Source organism: Heliconius melpomene, chromosome 14, assembly GCF_056956725.1.
Source record: "Heliconius melpomene rosina isolate 202511_hmr_F chromosome 14, ASM5695672v1, whole genome shotgun sequence".
Lineage (NCBI taxonomy): Eukaryota > Metazoa > Arthropoda > Insecta > Lepidoptera > Nymphalidae > Heliconius > Heliconius melpomene.
The window spans coordinates 3,659,554-3,680,552 of NC_140402.1; the positions used below are offsets into that span (position 1 = coordinate 3,659,554).

Sequence of the window (20,999 nt, forward strand, 5' to 3'; positions counted from 1 at the left end):
GGCTGTTGTTATTAGTTGAATATGAATAGGATTTAAGCCCAAGATTATCTTGCGTAATCTCATACGATTCAAATACTCCGTCACAGATTATATTAATTATTACCTACTATAATAAATTCTCATAATATACTGTTACAACTCCATATGTGCCTTAGTTTCCATGAATATATATTTCTTAGCTTTACTTTGTAACCCGCAGACAGCAGGATAAGCAGATATAACTTAGAGGAACTGATCCCCATTTTAAGCCAAGTTTTGGAGGTATCGTGTGTTGAGTAGCGGAATTCAACGCCGCGCTTCGTCTCGAGACCTCAACGAAGAAATGAAAATATTAATTTATTCATTCCCACGAGTAGGAATCAAACTCACGACCTATCGCGTTTGCTAATAATATTTTCTTATAATATTCCCAACGTTTTAACTATAAAACATAACAAATATAAAACTTAGATATTAAACTTCTAAGTGATTCCATTATAGAATGCAGTTTTTCAGCCATCGTCCGCCATTAAACTTAATGAACAGCCGTACAGTATTTTATGACGTTATATAACTTTTATTGCTTTCTCTCTCTCTCTGTCTATAAGAGGTTCAATCCGCTAGCAAAAAGCACGCTCATTAACGCCGTCCGGAGTAACACTTGAAATTACAAAATAAAATATATATGGACTTTTTCAAATATTTCTTTTGCTAATGGTTGTATTTTTTCCTATAAAATTGTAAGACATCTTTAAAATTCATCCCTGTGGTTCAGTTGTGGCGAAACGAATTGCTTGCCGTGGTTTTGGGTTCGTTGCTTAGATATAGAGCACCAGTACAAGAAAGTGAGGCTATTTGTGATGCAGGGCATACACGATAGGTCGCGAGTTTGATTCTCACTCAAAGAAATCACATATTTAATATTTTAATTTTTTCGCTCTGGTATCGAACCTAAGCGAGGCGTTTAGTTCCGCAATGCCTACATAATTCAGTGGAAAACGGAGATCGCTGTGTAACTTAACACTAGGTTCCCTACTGAATCATACAACGGGATACAGAACTCTGTAAAAAACTAAAAAAAAATACAAAAAGTATATTCAACATATAGAGATAGATTTTTGGTTTTTGGTTATTTGGTGCACCAAACTACCAAAACCCAAAACTCCCCCCACTAACGCTTATATATTTTTAATCAACATCAGCAATCGTTGCGGATGTACAGGCGGAAGCGAAGGGACGGCTCGAGCGGTTAATTGCGCGAAAAGCGAATCCCTCCGCCTCAAATATCGAACGGATTTAAAGGGCCCTTTTGAAAGTGGAAATTATGCGTGGATATTTCAAAAAGACTTGGTAACTGTTCTGATGATCCCACATTATATGGTACATAAACTCTTAACGAATCATTTAATGTATTGGAAAACGATTATATAAATTTATAATTTAGATGAAGAAGATTAATTGACGATGTTAACTAATACTGGTTTTCCTATATTAAAACTAAAGTAACTTTATTTCAAATAGATTTAGAGTAATAGCTAAGTTTTTAAATATATTTTAATAATTATATTTATAATATTAATATTTATTTATAATAAAGCAGTAATATTGGGTGATATATTAGCACATTATGAATATATGTGCATTTATGTGCACATGTTGAGCCATAAATTAAATATGGCGACGATTCGTTATCGATAGTACAATATTACTAGCTGGGGTTAATATGTTGGTAATATTATCCAAGACATCCATCTACATTCGGCTTCGCCCGCTTAAACTTTACATAAATTGTAACATAATATTTAAGTTTTGTATAATTTGGCTATGTATTAATATATAATAGCATATATAAAATGTAAAATTTTGTAAAAATCAAATCAAAATTAAATCAGCTTCATGTTGTATCCACCACACAGCAGGATAAGCAGAGGGAACCTACTTTTAAGACACTCGGTTCCCCATTTTCTGCCGAATTCTGGAGGCATTGCGTGTTGAGTGGCAGAACTTAACGCCGCGCTTTGCCTCGACATCAGAGCGAAGAAATGGAAGTATAAACGTAAATAAATATTGACGGCCTTATCCATATTTGTATGTTGTAAATGTTTCTATTTATAAAATTACAAGAGAACTTTGTAAAATAATGAGAGGGTGGAGATGTCCCACTTCATCACGTACCTACTGGGTACTTGATTTTAAATGTCAATATAAAAAAAAAACTAAAAAATGTTTCATATTCGCATTCGAATAGATAAAATAGTGATATTCTCTATAATAAATAAACAATACAACTTGTTTTGTCCACATGTGGCAGAGTAGGTAGAGGGAACGTAGTGCTAAAACACTCCGCTCCCCAATTTCCGCTGAATTCTGGATTCATTGTGTGTTGAATGGCCGAGCTCAACGTCGCGCTTTGCTTCGACTCCATCATTATATTATTTAAAGTAAATATTTCATATCGTCGAGTGTGGATCGAATCCACTACCTGTCATGTTACATTCACACATATTGCCCTAGCACCAGGATTGTCCTATGATGACGTTTTAAAGTCTTTATTCAGTAAATGAACTCCGTACCTACTTCTTTAGCTACTATTAGTGTATTCTGTACAACAATTTAAATATATTGGAATATGAATTTAGTTAACTGTTATAGAATATCGATTCTCCCATAGATAGATGCATTGGCACAGCTGTGTCCGCCCGTAAAAAGAGCCAAATTACCCTTCCAAAATACATACATCACTCGCTCGTCACATCAATTTTGGACGTGCCAAATGTATTTTATTATGGACGAATATATTTTGTTAGAGCTAGTTTTTTATTTCACTTTGGAGTATTAAAATTATATAGCTGTGTATTTTACAATATCTTGAAAATTTACAGTTTTTATGTAAGAGTTTCATAGGGATTTAATTACGATTCTAATATATATATTAAAATTGATTCGGATTTTAACCGACTTCAAAAAGGAGATTCAATTTATTTAAATTAACTATTTGCATTACAATTAATAGTATTTTAAGCTATCAAGTCCAATGAAATAAGCAAATATTTATTTATAGAAATCAATCATGCCAGTAGTAATAGCAGTAAATATTAGATTCGTAACTTTTTTTTTATAGAGAAAGGACAAGGCAAACGAGCGTTCGGGTCACCTGATGGTGATCACCGACGCCCACGACCCCGTGCAACACCAGAGGAGCTACAGGTGCGTTGCCAGCCTTTGAGGTGGAGATAGACGCGCTTTTTGAAGGTACCCATATCGTACCGACATGGAAACACTGTCGCGGGTAGACCATTCCACAGTTTCAGAAATTTCTACGACCTAACTATACGTTTTCTCTACTAGATGGAGAAGAAGGACATCTTCTCCAATACAATTATAAAGAAATAATAAGACGACAATGCAATTCCATCGAAATGGAACATCAAAAGTAGAAAGGATGTTATAAAAGCGTAATACAAAAAAATCTGAGTTTTAATAGAAGGCTCAAACTAAGTTTTATCTTCGTAATCCGGCCACAAGGCAAGTTTCACAAGTAAACGAGTTAACTTAAACGATTTCCTTGCGCTTCGAAAAAAAAAACCTTAGAAGTAATGGCGCTCGCTGAAAGTTCCACAGTCTCAGCCATGAACAGATAGATATTAACAGAGTTAAATGAGATTTGAAGATCGTACAAACAATACAATGTACTAGTAGTGTTGAGACACTCTGTTCTCTATTTGCCGCCTTAATTCTGTACGATTAATGTTGAATAGTGAAACTTAACGCCGCACTTTGTCGTATCAGAAATTTTTCGTAATCAAACTGCTTCATGAAAGCCATGGAAGCATATATATTGAATTTGGCTCCAAATAAGTACAAAGATATATAAAGATTAACACTAGGCCCTCTCTGCCTACTTTGTTATGCTAGAATCGTTATTTAATATGTAAGAAAAGGAACAACGCGGTGAAGCTATTTTTTAATATATTAAAATTTAAGATATTTCGTTTAAAATATTACAAATCTAAACAAATAAAACAATTAATTACTTTAACATGGAACGCCAAATACGTTATACATATAGCGAAAAGTGAAATAACACATTTTAATTACGTACATACAACCGAACAATTCCACCCTAAATCTTATTAGATGACACCCCTAAATATTAAAGCTGAAGCCATTGTCGAGTGTTCTCTAATTGCAGGCTCTCGTTAATTAGTGTCTGAGATGAACGCGCGTGACGCCAGTGTCACGGTCTCGTAGGGGCACCATGTTGGATCACGTTTAAAATTATTATTGTTATATTTAAAATATTTTATTTCAAAAATTTGTGCTTTATAATTATATATAAAAATATTAATAGATAGATGGAGAAAGAAAATAACACTATTTTTTTTTTTTTAAAAATAATGAAATATTTATAAGATTATTCAAAATATTTTTACTAATTCCAGATTCAGTTCTTTTTGTTCTGTTTTTTTTTTATATTAGTTTTGTTTTTGTGCTAATAATTACCTTGTGTCACCAAATTCCACGATGGTTGTGCATATAGTTGTTATATTTTTTTTGTATATATTTTGTGTTAAAATTTAATTAATATTTGTAAAAGGTATAGAATATATTTATCGACATTTTTGAATAAGAAAATATGTAATTTAATTTAAGCAATAATGGTAATGTTTTTTTACCGTCATTGACCACAAATGAAATTTATATATAAAACATTAGTTATACACTAAGATCAATAATTTTTAAAATATTAAAATTGGGAACGGAATATAGGTTCTCACGGCCTATCCTGCTGCGTGCGGGAACAGCGTGAGGCTAAAAATAAAAAATTAAACAAATAAAAGTATAACATAAATTAAATTCCAATTAAATATATACAAATAAACAATACCAATAATATCAGAAAGTCACCGAACGATATTCAAAGTCCTGACCGCCAGCAAACATGTTAACCCTACGCCGGCTGTTTGCTTTGTCCGAGTGCTCGCAAATTGTTTAAGTAGATACATACATTGCTCACATGCTATAAAATGAAACGAATATTATATTTTTTAATATATGTATGTTCATATATTTTAACATTTTTCAAAAAGATGTGTAATTTTTATCTTTTTTTAATTTTTTTAAATCAAAACAAAATGGCGAAAAAGGTTGTATGGAACTAATTTTAACGATTAAAATAATTACTTTTATTTTCTGGTAAAAAATCTAATAATCTATCTTTCATCCATGCTTAACTGGCCTAGGTATACGAGTGTATAAAATAATAGTTATGTGTTTTGTTTAAATTTAAATTTTCACGTCTCTACGTTTTATTTACTTCAATTCTATATTTATTAAACTTATTAAACTTGACCACCACCCACAAACAGTACAGCCACATATTTGAATTTATCTCCATACCTGAAACAAAATAAAAAATGTTTATTATATATAATAATATACAGTAGACAATAATATTAATATTTATTAACAATTTAAAAAAATATATAAAAAGTGTTTTTTTTTTATTACAACATAAAAAAATATTTCTTATATACAAGATACATAATCAAAATAAAAACATTTTATCGCAGTTCCAATCAGATGGAAATGTGGACTATTAATGAATAAGAATTTTTAATTGCATTTAAATTTCAGATTCCGGTTGAAAGTTGAATTAAAAAAGATATTAATAGGAAAAATCTGAGGGATTTGATAAAAACGTTATGAGTAAAGTTTTAACGAAAATTTCAAACCATCATGCAAAGTTAAAAATAGTTCCAGATGAACCGATCGCTAAAGGCACCCTATCTATGACAAAAATTTCTGGTGATGAAAAATTTTAGTAGACTGTAAAATTTAAGAACCCTAAAATTTTCATTTTCATTTATTTTTGTACCTAATCAAAAATGCAATGCGTCCAGAATTCGGAAAAAATGTGGAACGAACAGTTTTAATACTAGGTTCCCTCCGACTTCTGTCCTCTGCCTACCCCCAGCCATGTGCGGGATACTGCATAGACCCAAAAAACAGCTATAATCATAAATATTAATTGTACCTACAAAGTTGCTCTAATTTAAGAGCTTGGCATAAGTAGGCAAAGGCGTTCTTTGCTAACCGTACTCCTGCTGGCCAAAACATGTTTGTTTTCTCTTTGATATCATCTTAATGGCGGTTACCTGTACCGTCAGCGAATAAACTTAGCAGACAGTTTATGACAGTACCACATCGGGAAGTTTGGGTGAACTTTAATTCACTGTTAGTTTATTGTTAGCAAACCTGCGGTATTAGCTCTTTGTACCGCCATTTAAGCTCTCTGTATAAAGCTTTGGGATTAGCTCGTTTGTTATATTTGTATATACATTTATGATGGCCACATGTATATAGGGCTTTGAGTATTGTATGGGGTAAATGTTATCTATATTTTTAAATCTTGTTTCATTTTAGTTTGCAAAGAATTTCTTTTTTTGTAACCTACAAAAATAATATTTTTTTGGATTCCCAGAAATCTTGGTTAGATGGATCTGGTCTCTATTTAACATACAACAGACAAGCTAAGACAGTTGTACAATTCAATTTTAATCACAATATCCTCAAGCAATAACGAAATCCAATTTCAATTAACGTTTTTGATTATAATTAGGAAAAAAATAAAGACATCCCCAAATAATTTTCAATATTATCTAAACTTCCTTAACAAGCGTAATTTCTTGTAAACTATCCTGTAAGAGCCGTTTCCCCATACAAACATCTACAGACATAAACGTCCAAGATAGAAATTCATTTTCAATTATCCCAACAATCAACGCCATGGTGTACGCCTCTAACAAATGCCCCTTGCACTTTGAATTACAAGCAATAAATCTTCGGCAACGCTTATTGGGTTTCACAACATTGTTCGTTATTTTAGTGACCCCCAGTTATACGTCTTGAGGGAAACTACTTACGCTTTGTTTACTTGGCTACTATCATTTCTAAATAATTTAATATTTTTTTGGCAACTTGATAACTTTCTAAGATTAACATCTTAATTTTCTTTTATATTTTTTCATTTTTTCTTTTATTTCTGTTGATTTACGAAAAGTACCCTATGTAAGTGAATTTCATAGAGTATACAGCAAAAACTATGGTCGTATGTTTTTATTGTGTTGACATAGAAGTTTTTTTTCGGTGATCTTAGGGGCCATAGATCTAAATATTGTTATTAAGAAGTTCATTAACCTTTTCATTTCATACAATATTGGCGATTATCTTAGCTGTCTAACAACAGCAGAAAGCAGCAGCAGACCAGAATTGGCCGAGACTTACCAAGTCCTATGGAAACCAAAGGGTTTCGATTTCTCCCTGGATTTATTTTCCTTTGATTAAATAATCAATTGTATTTAATATTTTCATTTTTTCGCTCTAGTGTCGAGGCGAAACGCGGCGTTAAGTTTCGCTACTCAAGTGGCAAGAGACAACGGAGAGTGTCATACACTAGGTTCCCTTTGCCTACACCGCTGCATGCTGGATATATATAGCTATAAAAAATAAAAACACAAAATCCATAAATTCCTTGAAAAAAATAATGAATCTTTTGCACATCGATTCAGGTTACATGGACTTAAAAGCTAAATCGTTCAAAAGCTCAGTCTTTTCAGTTGAACTCATTACCCTACATAGTAAAAGGAACGATACAAATATCAATATTCGCGTGCCCTTATTACAGACGCATCCACATATTTCATATGAAATATTCGTATTGCAATATTTCAGAAAGAAATATCACGTTCATGTTTTTCAACTTAAAATAAAAATTGTTTTGGGTATTGTATGTATGGAGCGTAGAAGTGCTATAATTGGATTTACAATAAACAAATCTTGAAAGACGGTTTTATCAATTAATTTCCATAAAGTAGATAGATAGTATTTTCTTTTTATCCTGAATATTGCAGAGAAGGCAGACGGAGAGAAGGCAGATGGAGAACCTAGTGTTAAGACATTTCGTTCAAATACATCATTCAATCTTTGAGACATTGCGTGTTGAGTGGTGAACTCAACAGACTCAGTGATAGCAGATTTTCATAATTTTCTACAGTAGAAATCGAACCTAAAACCGCCAGGTTTCCAGGACTCTGAGCCGGTGCGCCACGACGACCATAAATATGTAAAATCTCATCATTTATTCATAACAAAAATATCTGAAGCCGTTACCAAAAATATTCAGTATAAATGCGGCACACGTTACCATCAATTCGCTATCCTTTTTTTTTAGTTAAGTTTAAATCTAACTTTATCGTCATTGTGATGCAGTTGGGACGTGCCTAACTAATGCGCTTACCAGACGAGACTATAGGCTTAATCCCATATGGGTGAATGTTTGTATTGAAAATTCCAAAGTTTCTATTAAACTAGCGAATTTTTTGCTCAAAATAAGGTTCAGTAGTGGGCTTATTCCACCCCTAATGGTAAATAGGTTTATCGGTAGTTGTCACCAAAATATACCTATCTAACCTTTTTTCAAAATGCAGTTTGAAAAAAGATAACGTTACTTAAAAAATTACCTAAATATGAAATATCAAAACATTAAAAAAACTAGAATAAAGTTACAAAGACTTTAAGAAACCGAAAGCCGGCAAGAATATACAAAACATAATTTTTGGTACAATAGTAAGCTAAAGTAAACGCATAATTCACCTGACCCCTGTTTAATGTTTCTAAGTAAACATCGTTTCCAATAATTACTGCACTAAATATGAAATGGAATATTACAAACAGCTGTGTAGGCAGAGGGAACCTAGGGTTAAGATCTGTTCCCCATTTTCTGCCGAATTCTCAAGGCATTGCATGTTGAGTGGAAGAACTCAAGACCGTGCTATCTCAACACTAGAGCCAAGAAATAACAATATAACATATATTAATTTCCTCGAGTGGTAATCGAACCCAAATTCCGATGGGCTTACAGTCTCGCTTTGTCTCTCAGCGCCAGCACTTTGTATATTGGAGGAAAATAGTGAAAATGGCATCCTATAAGTTATTCTGTAATTGCATTATAGTTGGTCGTCCGCAGTAAATTCCAAGACCTAATGGTACCCACTCATAGTTCGGGTGGCAATAGAAACTGTAAGATATTGGTATGGCGTGCCTGAAACAGATTATGTGAATATATTTGTAAATGGATAAAAGAAAGTCACTTCTACCATCATTAGCCTTTTGTTAGAAGAATATTGTCACAAGGTTTTATTATTGTTTTAGAATTTCTGTATTTCGCAAGGGTTTCATTGAATAAAATATCAATGTAAGTTTCTTATTAGATAAAGAATCAATTGAGGCCAGTCGCCGTGCTGGTGCCCCAAGAGTGTGTGTAAACGCGACAGATCGTGGATTCGAATCCCTGCCCTCTTTGCCCTGGTATCAAAGCGAAGCGCAATATTGAGTTTCTCCACTCAACACCCAATATCTTCAAAATTCTGTGGAAAGTGGGAAGCGGAGTATTTTAACACTAGGCTCCCTTTACCTATTCTACTACTTGCGGGAAGTTGAAAAAAGACCAAAGAATCCGTTTGCAAAGTAAAATAACATATAAAAGCCATATTTACCTTACATGAGTTAAGAGAATAGGGATGAAAATACAAATATTTATGCAAAATATGAGTATACGAAGAAACAACAAGATAAATAAATTAGTAGCCTTCTGCTAAGGCTTTTAAGATTTACAACATATTTACTGTTTAAAAATAAGTCTAATATATTACGAAATTGGCGTAGCTTCATTATTTTGTAAGAAGGTTCCTTTAGAATAACATTGTCCGGTCCGTTCAAATCGGCTTCAGTTTTCGAGCAAATACAGTATTCAAGAAATGTACGTATTTGTTTTCGAATCACGTTTCCGCGGGGTGGGGGTAGGGGGAGGTAAACAGGGGTTTGTAGGGGGGATGGGGTGTAACGGTCGAAAAATTGCGTACAAATGGAGAGTGAATTAGTATACCGTCGTAAATGAGAACAGTGGCGCCTTCTAAGATTTGGAGCTTTCTTGTGGTTTTTGTATTAATGTTAAAGTTACACTTGTTTATCTATAAATATTTATTTTTTTGCCCTTTTATGCTTCACGCTGTATTCGTCGTGTAGCAGGGAGAGAGCTTAGTGTTGAAAAACTCCGTTCCCACTTTCCGCTCACTTCTGGAGATATAGTGAGTTAAGTACTGAACCAGACCGACCGACCTATCTTGATACAAGAGCGAAGAAATTAGAATATTAATAAATAATAATTCGTTCCCCCGACTGATAATCGAATCCACAATCGTCGCGTTACAGTCAAACGCTATGCCCATACTATGCACCACTACGGCCTTAATATATACGAGTAAATGTCCTTCATACTTATTACTATAAAAATATTAAAACATTTATAATAATTATGAATTTTACCAAAATAAAAATTACAAATTTAGTAACAAACGTTCGTATAATTCTCAGTTAATTTACCAGTAATTTCATACTTGTGAAGTGCCCGAAAAACACAAAAGGCGTTCACAGCCAAAATACTAAAGTTTCTCCAAAAGAACCGCCAGGGGACGCTAACAATGCGCCGCCATGTTTGATTTCTTAAGAACAAAGAGGGTAGTACAATGGGCCAACGCTACAAGTCCATGGAACTATATATAATATAGTATAATAGTGGTACCAACGTGTAAAGTTACATATTAGGATGCCGATGTTGCGACGAACGGCCACCAGCAACGTCAGCTATATTTCACATACATATATATTATATACTAGCGGCCCGCTCGCGGTTACACCCGCGTACACTATGTTATTATCAATTTCTGTCTCCATGACTACGTCCTAGTGACGTCTATGCAAAATTTGAGACTTCTAGCATTTGTAGTAACGAAGTTTCATAGTAACTTTCGACCCCAAAAACAACCCCTTAGAAGTCGAATATTGCAAATTCCCGTCTTAGCGAGCACCTACGTCCTATAAGTAACTCCTATGCAAACTCCTATTTGAGACTCCTAGCACATGTAGTTTCTGAGATTTCGTGATGAGTGAGTGACCTTTCGATTTTATATATATAGATTTCACAACTTTTTAATCGAGAAGTTTGCTTTTGGGAATTTCGCCTCAGTTTGTCTTTTTGGAAAATATTTGCCAATTTTGGACGGTTTTATAATACCTGGCTAGATAAATTGTATGAGTATAATGTATAGTTGAGGCCAGACCCGATTGGTTGTGGGTTCGATTCTCATTCGAGGAAATAAAATATTGATTTAAAATTTTGGTAGTTTCGGTATCGAGGGACAGGGTGGCGCTGAGTTTCGCTAGTCAATAACTCCATAATTCAGCGGAAAGTGGGGAACCGAGTATCTTAACACTAGGTTCCCTCTGCTTACCCTTTTTTTTTTTTTTTTTTTTTTTTTTTTTTTTTTTTTTTTTTTTTTTTTTTTTGTCGCTGGGAAATGCATTTACGCAGACCGCCCATACGGAAGGCGAGCCTTACGGATGAGCGGTACTGTGGGACTCATCGGTAAAACCGATCCTACCCACTAAAACCCAGCGGAAACCCTCTCCACCAAAATGAGACGCCGCAGGATCGCTCGCGCATGCTACTACGACGCCTCGGTGGAAGGCCTTTTGCAGGCCATCGTCGTTTTCTGGGTGCCCTGGGGTTTCTCCTAGGGCATCCGCAGCCTTGATAACCTGAAGGAAGATCACCCTGACCCTCCCGCGGTAACTCCTCTAGGGTAGGGGGAATAGAAGATGCGCATACCGCCTTCTTCTACCCCCTGGCCTACGGCGGCGGAGCGAATCTGCGTTCGAGCTGGACTCGCGCACCCGCTCCGCGGCCTCCTTCAATGCGATTACTGATTCGCAGAAGGAGACCATTGCAGACCAGCTCCTCTCACAGTCCAGCATAGCCCCTACCACACTGGCCAGTGAGAGGTCCCTCCCCACTACCGCCATCAAGGCATGGCGTTGTGGGGCCCAAGCGGGGCATTCAGCCAGAGTGTGATGCGCCGAATCCACGGAGGCATCACACTCATGGCACACCGGCGACATCTCCCGACGTGCAACCTGATGCAGGTACTTACCGAAGCAACCGTGCCCCGTCAGAACCTGCACCAGTCTGAACGTCAGGACACCAAACCTCCTTTTAACCCAGCGATCCAAGTGTGGGCGAACTGCCTCCACTGTCGCTAGGCCTGCCGCCGGAGACCCCAGGTCCCCCCTCCATCGCCGGATCAGGGCTTCATCCGCTCTCCTCCTGATCCGTGCGACATCCTCACACGATGGTTGTACGCCTCGCGACCGCTCGCTTGTGCGGAAAGCATGAACTCTGGCAAGCACTTCCGCCTGTAATTCCCAAGGCGGATCGCTCGCCAAGAGAGTTGCCGCCGTCCAGGACACCGTACGGTACCCCCGAATTGCTCTCACCGCTATGAGACGCTGCGCTTTCCGCAATTGGGTCTTATTGCGAACGGTGAGAGAATCTGCCCACACAGGGGCACCGTACAGAGCCATGGATCTCAACACGCCGACATAAAGCTGTCGGCATGGAGAATCTGGCCCTCCGACATTCGGCAGGAGCCTGCCGAGGGCCCCAGCAGCGTTTACTAGCTTCGGCACAAGCTGAGCGAAGTGCGAAGCGAATGACCACCGTCCATCCAGGGTCAGACCCAGATACTTCATCTGAGTCCGAACCTCCACGTCCTGTCCCTGGATGCGCAGAGTAGCCCTACGGGGGGGACCCCTACGCGGGCCGTGGAATAGGAGGGCCTCAGTCTTGGGCATAGAGACTCTCAGACCCAGAGCTTCGATACGGTCGACGACAAGGCAGGTGCCGATTTCAGCCAAGTGTGCCGCCTCCTGGTAAGACGTTCCCCTGGCCGTGACTAGAGTGTCATCCGCATAACATATGACACTCATACCAGGAGGAAGACGACCACGCAGGAGCCAATCATAGCCGAGATTCCAAAGTATCGGGCCCAAAACCGACCCCTGTGGAACCCCGCATCCGACGCTTCGTCGACCGATCTGGCCATTTCCCCCAATCCATAAGACTACTCTGTCTTGGAGGTAGTCATTTAACAGCCGCCGGAGATAGAAAGGCACTCCATGGTACCGAAGTGCCTCTCTTAGCGTCTCAAACGGCAGACTGTTAAAGGCGTTGACCACGTCCAACGAGACGGCGAGAAGAACATCTTTATCTGCCGTCGCGGCCAACGACCGTGTCTTCAGGGCGTTCAGGGCATCAATGGTCGAGCGGCCGGCCCTAAACCCGAACTGCGCCTCTGAAAGACCAGGACCTACCTCCTCTAGGTGCTGAACAAGGCGGGCAGCAATGATCTTCTCTAAGATCTTGCCCATCTCATTCAGCAGCACTATTGGCCTATATGCGGAAGGAGAGTCCAGAGGACGACCCTCCTTGCGCAGTAGACATAGTCCTCCTTCCTTCCACAACTTCGGAAACTGTCCAGTTAAAAGGCACTGATCAAATAGCTTCCGAAGTTGCTCACCAAGGTGTTCTAGGGCAATGCTCAAAACTCTTCCTGGCACACCATCTGGTCCCGGAGCCGTTTTCTTAGCCCTCAGTCTCCTGAGTGCCATATTCATCTCTCCTTCAGATATGAGAGGGATAACCGACGGGATAACCTCCTCATGCACAGAGGACGGAGCCATTCTAGGGGGGATGTGCCTAGGCGGCTCCGGAAATAAGTCCACCAGAAGGCGTAAGAGAAAGTCTGGTGACAGAGTTTCCGTTAGAGGAGCGCTTTGCGCACGGACCTTTTTACGGGCAGCCAGATAGGGCCGCCCCCATGGAAATCTGTTAAGACCTGCTAATAGCTCCTGATAAGCCTCACGCTTCGCTGAGCTAATAGCGTGCTGCAGAGCCTTCTTTCTTTCTTTATATATGCCCTGCAGCTGACTCTCAAGTGCAGGGTCGAGACCGTTCCTTCTCCTACACCTTGTATACGCCCGTCGGGCCCGGATGCAAGAAGACCGCAGGGCAGCAATCTCAGGGGACCACCAGTACATTTTGCGACGGGCTGACCACCGCCGGGCCCTCTGCTTACCCTGCTGCAAGCGAGAAACAGCGTGAAGCTGATTGTTTTTATGATTTTATTTAAGTAAATACTTAAGATTTTAAGTAAATTAAGAAAACAACAGTATTTAAAATTACTTACTTATACTAAAATCGGTTATATATTATTTTCTAACGCTCAACCATTTTAATAAAAAAAGAATATATATAAACCTTTTTACTTCCAATCACATCAGCTAAGCTAAACATAAACCACCAGTACATTGTTTACAATAAATAAATACATTCAAGTGAAGTGGCTCGCCATGTACAAACAGACGGACAAACACTATGATTTACTGCATTAATATAATTTGTTATATTATATTAGTCTGTATGTACAACGCTATAAGGGTCGTAGATTAACACATTTACTCGGGAACTACGCATTCCTAATCTAATATCGTATTACTTGTCATATTGATAATGGATATAGGGTCGTGGGGGATTACAAATTTGATAGTGTATGCTTAATCTATATATATAATAGCCATATACAATATCTGGCTATATGTACATCCATACCTATATTATAAATTCGAAAGTAACTCTGTCCGTCTGTCTTTTACGCAATCAGGGTCAAACCGCTAATGTTATTGTGATAAAATACTCATATAGAGATACTTGAGGGTCTCGGGATGAACATAGGATACTTTTTTTCTCATATTTGTAACATTTTCGATATATACCAATATATTAAAATACTTATTAATTTCACATGCAATTTATTCCGCCATGTTAATAACAACCGTCGCTATGCGACCGTTGCTAAGCAACGATTTGCAAAGTTTGTTGTTAGAAAACGTCACCCAAAATGAGCTTGCTTAATGCATCTCTCTATTGAAAACTGAAAATAATTTCATAAATATTCGTATAGTTCGGGCATTCGCGGGCGTAGCCGCGTTCGTGTCCACTAGTTTGATATATAATAACCATATACAATATCTGGCTATATGTTCATACATTGTATTGTATTGTATTGTATTGATGGATAGTGTTAGTTGCAATTAATTAATTATCTAATTGTTTTAGCAGTTGAAACTAAGTACTTTCATTGTTATATTATTTTTTAAAACATATGACTTCTGTTGAGGCCAGTCGTGGCGTAGGAGGACGAGTATGTGACAGAAAACGCCACACGTTCTGGGTTCGATTCCTGCTCGTGGAAATGAAATATTTATTATTTTCATTTCCTTGCTATTGTACCGAGCCAAAGCACGGCGTTAAGTTCTGTCACCCAACACGTAATACCTCCAAAATTCGGCCGAAAGTGCAAATCAGAGTGTCTTAACGCTAGTTTTCCCCTGTCTTTGGGGTACGGCGAATAATTTTAGGATTCCGTATCTCAAAACGAAAAACCGGAACTCTCATAAGATGGCTTTGGTTTCCTTCTGTCAAGATTATTTATCTCGAGATCACGTGGACGTGTCATATATTCTGTGTCCTTGAAGCACAGAAAAATCAAGCTTCTTCTTCTGCTTCTCTTCCAACTTTTTTTTTTGGAATTGGATTGGATTGGAATACAATCCTAAAATTGATACGGAACCCGGTTTACGAGTCAGCTTAGATAAATTAAAAATTGAATAATAAAACTGAAAAAAAAACACAGCATTTTAACTTAATTTCAACATTTTATTACAAATCTCCACTCACTTACGCACAAACCAATGTTTCCAAATATTGAAATACAAGTTTCATTGACGCGTACAATTTAATCCCAACATCTCGTAGCGCGTGTAATTGTATTCATGGTCTGTATCCCTTACGCTTGGACCCGACGGTATTAATGACCCTTCTCTCTGAAATCTCTCTCTGAGCTCTCTGAAATCATTCTAATATGACATGAGAATTAATTTCGGACTTATCATAATTGCTTTATTGATAGATTCTTGTATTTTCGAGGTCTGTAGGGGGTGAGGATCATTCTGGCGCAGTGCTGGTTCAGTGGTGGTTCTGGCACTCAATAGGAAGTATATCGAATTGTATGAAGGCGAAAATTGTAAATACCAGCAAAAACAATTCTGAATATATTTAAAACAAATTTCAAACAAAACAATTTATTTATTTTAATTTATTTAGATACTCTTAAAAGGCTAAAATATACAATATTTCACTATAATATTTGATTTCTACATATATAATACATATGTAAATGAAAACAAATGTTATTACAAAAGATAACAATTGATAAATATTAAAGAATTTATATGTACGGTTTCACGTTACATTTTTCTACTGACAATAAAAAAATTTCTATTATCACAGAAATCCTACATCTGTTAGAGATTCAATGTCTCCAAATTGTAACATTTAATTGTAAATACAAATATGAAACGTGAAAGCTCGAGTTGGTTTAGGTTCCCAGTTGGTACCACCATGTTGAACCATTTTGGGTCGCGTGTGTTTATTTAACCAGTTCAAATAGTTCTTGTTATTTGTTCGCAGATTTTCTGTGTACGAGACAAGGAAATGACAGTTGAAATTAAATTTCCCTTATATATGTTGGATATACTGACTTCGCTTAGATGATTCGATATTTTCTTCAATTCGTTTAAATTTGAAGGTTTGATTTTCAAATAAGTATAATCTTTACATCCTATATCTTATAAAACAAAGTCGCTTTTCGTGTCTGTCTGTTGTTTCTAACTCTTCTTCTTCTAAACCACCCAACGGATTTTGATGCGGTCTTCACCATTAAGTCGAGTGTTTTTCGTAGAAGGTTTATATATAGTTTATTATTTGTATATTCTTATGTAAATTAACATAAATACGATAAATGTGTATAAAGTCCTACCCGTTGAGACACTTTCGCGCATGCGCTGCTCTAATGATAAGTACTACATGAAAAAAATGTACTGGAGTATTGTTCCTCTTAATAAGATCTACAAAAAAGTCCCCGAGAGCATATTCGTATCTTTTAAGAATAACGTGTAGTGATCATTTTTCTGTCTGAAAATAATAATTTCAATATATTTTTTATTGTGAGGGATATTTTTCCATAATGGTATTAATCCTTATCCTTTAAAATACTTTATTAATTTTCTACGTTAAACGAAGATAAAATTTGCTTTTTACAATATTTCGAAATTGCGAATAGTTTTACAGAAAAACGCATTTAATTGTTGACACATCCCGCCGTTGACACATCAGCTGTATGTTACTCAAGTTTCACTTATCCCTTACTCTCAGCATATAAATAAGTATATTAGTTACGTTGGCCATTTAATGTAGACCAAAACTGTCTTTTACAGTTTTTCATTTTAATAAGTACTTTAGAAGTTGTTACAATATCAAAAAAATCCTTGCTGCGGAACGGCTTGCCACTCGCCATGCGTCCGCCGTGCCCGCTTGCCTTACACGCATCGGTGGTTCAGTGGTAGAATGCTCGCCTGCCACGAGGGCGGCCCGGGTTCGATTCCCGGCCCATGCATTCTATTTAATTTTCCTCTCAGGCAGCCACGTCGTGCTTGCTTTTCATCAGGGACAGAATAACCCCTTCAGCATTAACCACAAGCTCGAAAAAAAAAAGCCGGCTGCCTCTATAAGAACGAAGATTTAGTTAGATGCGTTTGCACGTATTGGATAATTGGAGTTGAATGTATTATTTAAGCGCGATATATTTGGTTTCACATTTTTTGTAGTAGTTATTAGTAGGTAGGTTTTTGTTTATAATTTCTTCCGTTTAAAAATAGTCATTTAACTATCTAAAAATAGTAATTTAAATATATTTTAATAAGTACTTCAAAAGATTAGTAGCACAGATTTAAAATTACGGTACCTACTAAAAAATCCTTGCTGTGTAAAACAATTGGAAAATTCTTATTGAAACTACAAAAATGCGGGTTGCATTAGGGTTTAATTAATTTTCACATTATCTTAAGTGCTTTGCAAACATACATTACATGAATAATCCAGTAGTTAAAGCGGGCGAAGCCGCAAGAGGGTCGCTAGTATATGATAAAACTGTAACTGATTGATGTTTGTACATGTAAGATATATGAGAAAAACAATTAATGGGGACATTTATTAATGAATAGAACCCAAAATAATGATTTTTACAAATTTTGTCGGTTTATTTGCGCTACTCTCAGAAACGGCTCAACCGATTTTAATGGAGCTTTCACTATTGTATTTTCACAAATTTTAATAAAAAGAATTGCATACGATAATATTGCTAAAAATAAGCACTTTAATGGAATGAATTGGAAACTTTAGCTATTCCTTAAAATGATAAAAATAATTATATAGTAGAAACGGTCGAAGCCGCGACCAGGTCGCTAGTATGAAATAAACGTGATTAATTCAGCCTAAGAATTTTAATAATTTCAAGAATAAAACTCATATATTACAAATTACTTTAAATCTATTACAAATTGCTTTTTCATAGTCTAAAGTAATAATAGTTTAAATTAGACTGACACTATACGAGAGTTAAGTACATACATATTTCACACATTGGTAATATTAGCCTTATTAGAGTGGCGTTTGTCGAACGTAATTCATACCGCGATGAGTTAATTAGATGGTGGTATTGGTTGGATATAATTCCATTCATATAATGGTTTTGGAGTTATTTGTTGACTTACGAACATACACGTTTATTAAGATTTCTTTTTTTATAGTTTAAGTTAATTTTTAGATTGCCATTTGCTTATATAAGCAATACTTGTCCATCGATAAATCTTATTTCAGTTTCTTATAATTGGAGTTAAATATAATAAAAAAAAAAATTTTTGAGGCCAGCCGTGGTGCAAGGCGACCAGCGAGCGTCTCTAAACGCGACAGGTTGTAGGTTCGATTCCCACACGGGGAAATTAAATATTAAATAATTTCATTTCTTCGGCAATTCGCGGCGTTAAGTTCCACCACTCAATACGCAATACTTCCCAAATCCCAAGGATAAGAATGTTCTCTGTATCCTATTTGTATCCTCCTACGTGCAAGATACCAATAGGATACAGTATGAATCTAAAAATAAATATATAAATATGTATAAAGCAATTTCAATCTCTAAAACAAGTCACTTTATTTAAGTGTTTTGAACCACTTAGCACTTCTTAACCGTAATCTTATCGATATCAAGTGGAAAGATTTCCTTTAAACTCTAATATTAAAGTAAATAATTTATTGATATTAAAATCATATGTAAACTGTTATAGGCGACTCGACGAGCTATCGCCTTCAGTTTCTTCCATTTGACTGAATCGTTGAGAAAGTCGGCAATTTTTAACTGTAAATAGCAGATAGCATTTTAATATTTTTTTTATAAGTAATAATAGCGGAAAATGTAAAATATTTTGCTATAATTATTAAATATCTGTCTGATAATTCTAATGAAGTAGAAAAATCAGTAGTGTTTAACTCTCCTTTCTTTTTGGCTACCCCGCCAGAGATAAATTTTGAAGCTAAAGGTTTATAACGCCTTTATTTATCTCAACTTATTGTTCCTACAAATTCAGTATAAACGAATCGAATTTCTATTTTCTACTGTCACAAGCACTCGTATGCTTTTGAATGCATCGATTCATGAATTTGTTTTTACCAAATAGATGCCTAGATTGAGGCGGAGAATGGTGTAATAACTAGTGCCTGATATCTATCTATTATCGTTCTTAGTGCATTTATAATATAATAGTAAGAAGTCATTATTTTTATTATTTTCTTTAAATATACGCGACGCTACGAAGGACTATAATTAGTTCATAGACTTTGTATCATATTCTTCCAGGGATAAACAAAGCTTGTTTAGACAATAAAGAATAGGGTAAAAATGGGTGAAAAAATTCTCAATTCTTTAATAAAAAACATTGATTAACCAACATTCAAAACCTTTAAATCTCAATCTCAGTAACGTTGCCATTTCTATCAAAATTGTAAGTGAAAAAAGTGTAGCATATACGAGACTCGTACTATAGAGATATTGTACATTTGTAGTTTCGCTAGAGTCAAAATTTATTACCATACTAGCTCTAGTAGAAAGATCTATCTATTATTTTTAGCTCTTAGTATATTAACGAAATCATTACTATTATTTTTAAATACATATTTACTTTTATTATTCTATTAATAAGACGAGATATTAAATTGAAAGAACTCTCAACAGTTTCCTTCTTTGTAACATATATTTCCAGGGATAGGCAGAACTTATTATTAAAGCAATTATCCTTGATAAAAAATTCTTCAACCAAAAAAGTAACGTTGCCATTTCTAACAATATGAATACCCTAGCTCTACCACCACCACCACCACCACCCCATTCAACATAGCATATACTATAGAAATGCACATTTGTAGATTTGGGAGTAACAATTTATAACCATACCAGCTCTAGTAGCTCTAGTAGGAAGATCGTCGTTGGCTGGCACGAGCATGGCTAAAGAAATTATTCATCCCCTACTAACTGGAATTGGTTCGTCCTCGTACTAGATACGGATAGAGGCATTTGCAAAGATACCCGAATTGTATATATTGGGGCTGCTATCAAATTGAAGCAACATATTAGGCATATAGGCATCTCTATACGATGATGCATTTCTGTTTGTGTATTTTATTCAAGGAATTCGTTTTCATTGAAAATTAAAGAAAATTAAGGATTAATAGATTATAATGAATGAAGAAACTGTCTTTGCCTTTCTAAACTATAAATTTAGTTACCTAAGTTGCATTTCGTCGAGTAGGAATCGAACCTACAATCTATCGCTTTATACGCCTGTGCAGCAGGCTCCATGACTGTAGATAAAATATTCTATGAAGCTAAAATATTATTAATTAGGAAAATTGATCCTTTTTTACTAACAAATAAAGTATCTACTTTAGTTCATATAATATTTAAGTTATATTTTAATTAATAGCAAAAAAAAATAATTAAGAAAGATTTTGTAAATGAGTAGTAATTAATATTCCAGATATAAAAGGTTAATGGAATTTACTTATCAAAATTCAATCTAGTAGTAATTTGGTTAACAGACCAGATTTTGAT

At 35.8% G+C, this 20,999-nt stretch overlaps 1 protein-coding gene across 4 annotated transcripts in view; it reads right to left on the reverse strand.

Annotated features, from left to right (window-relative positions):
- Nucleotides 1-20,999, reverse strand: part of Sema1a (semaphorin 1a) — a 331,748-nt gene that overhangs the window by 158,124 nt on the left and 152,625 nt on the right. The window lies entirely within an intron of this gene.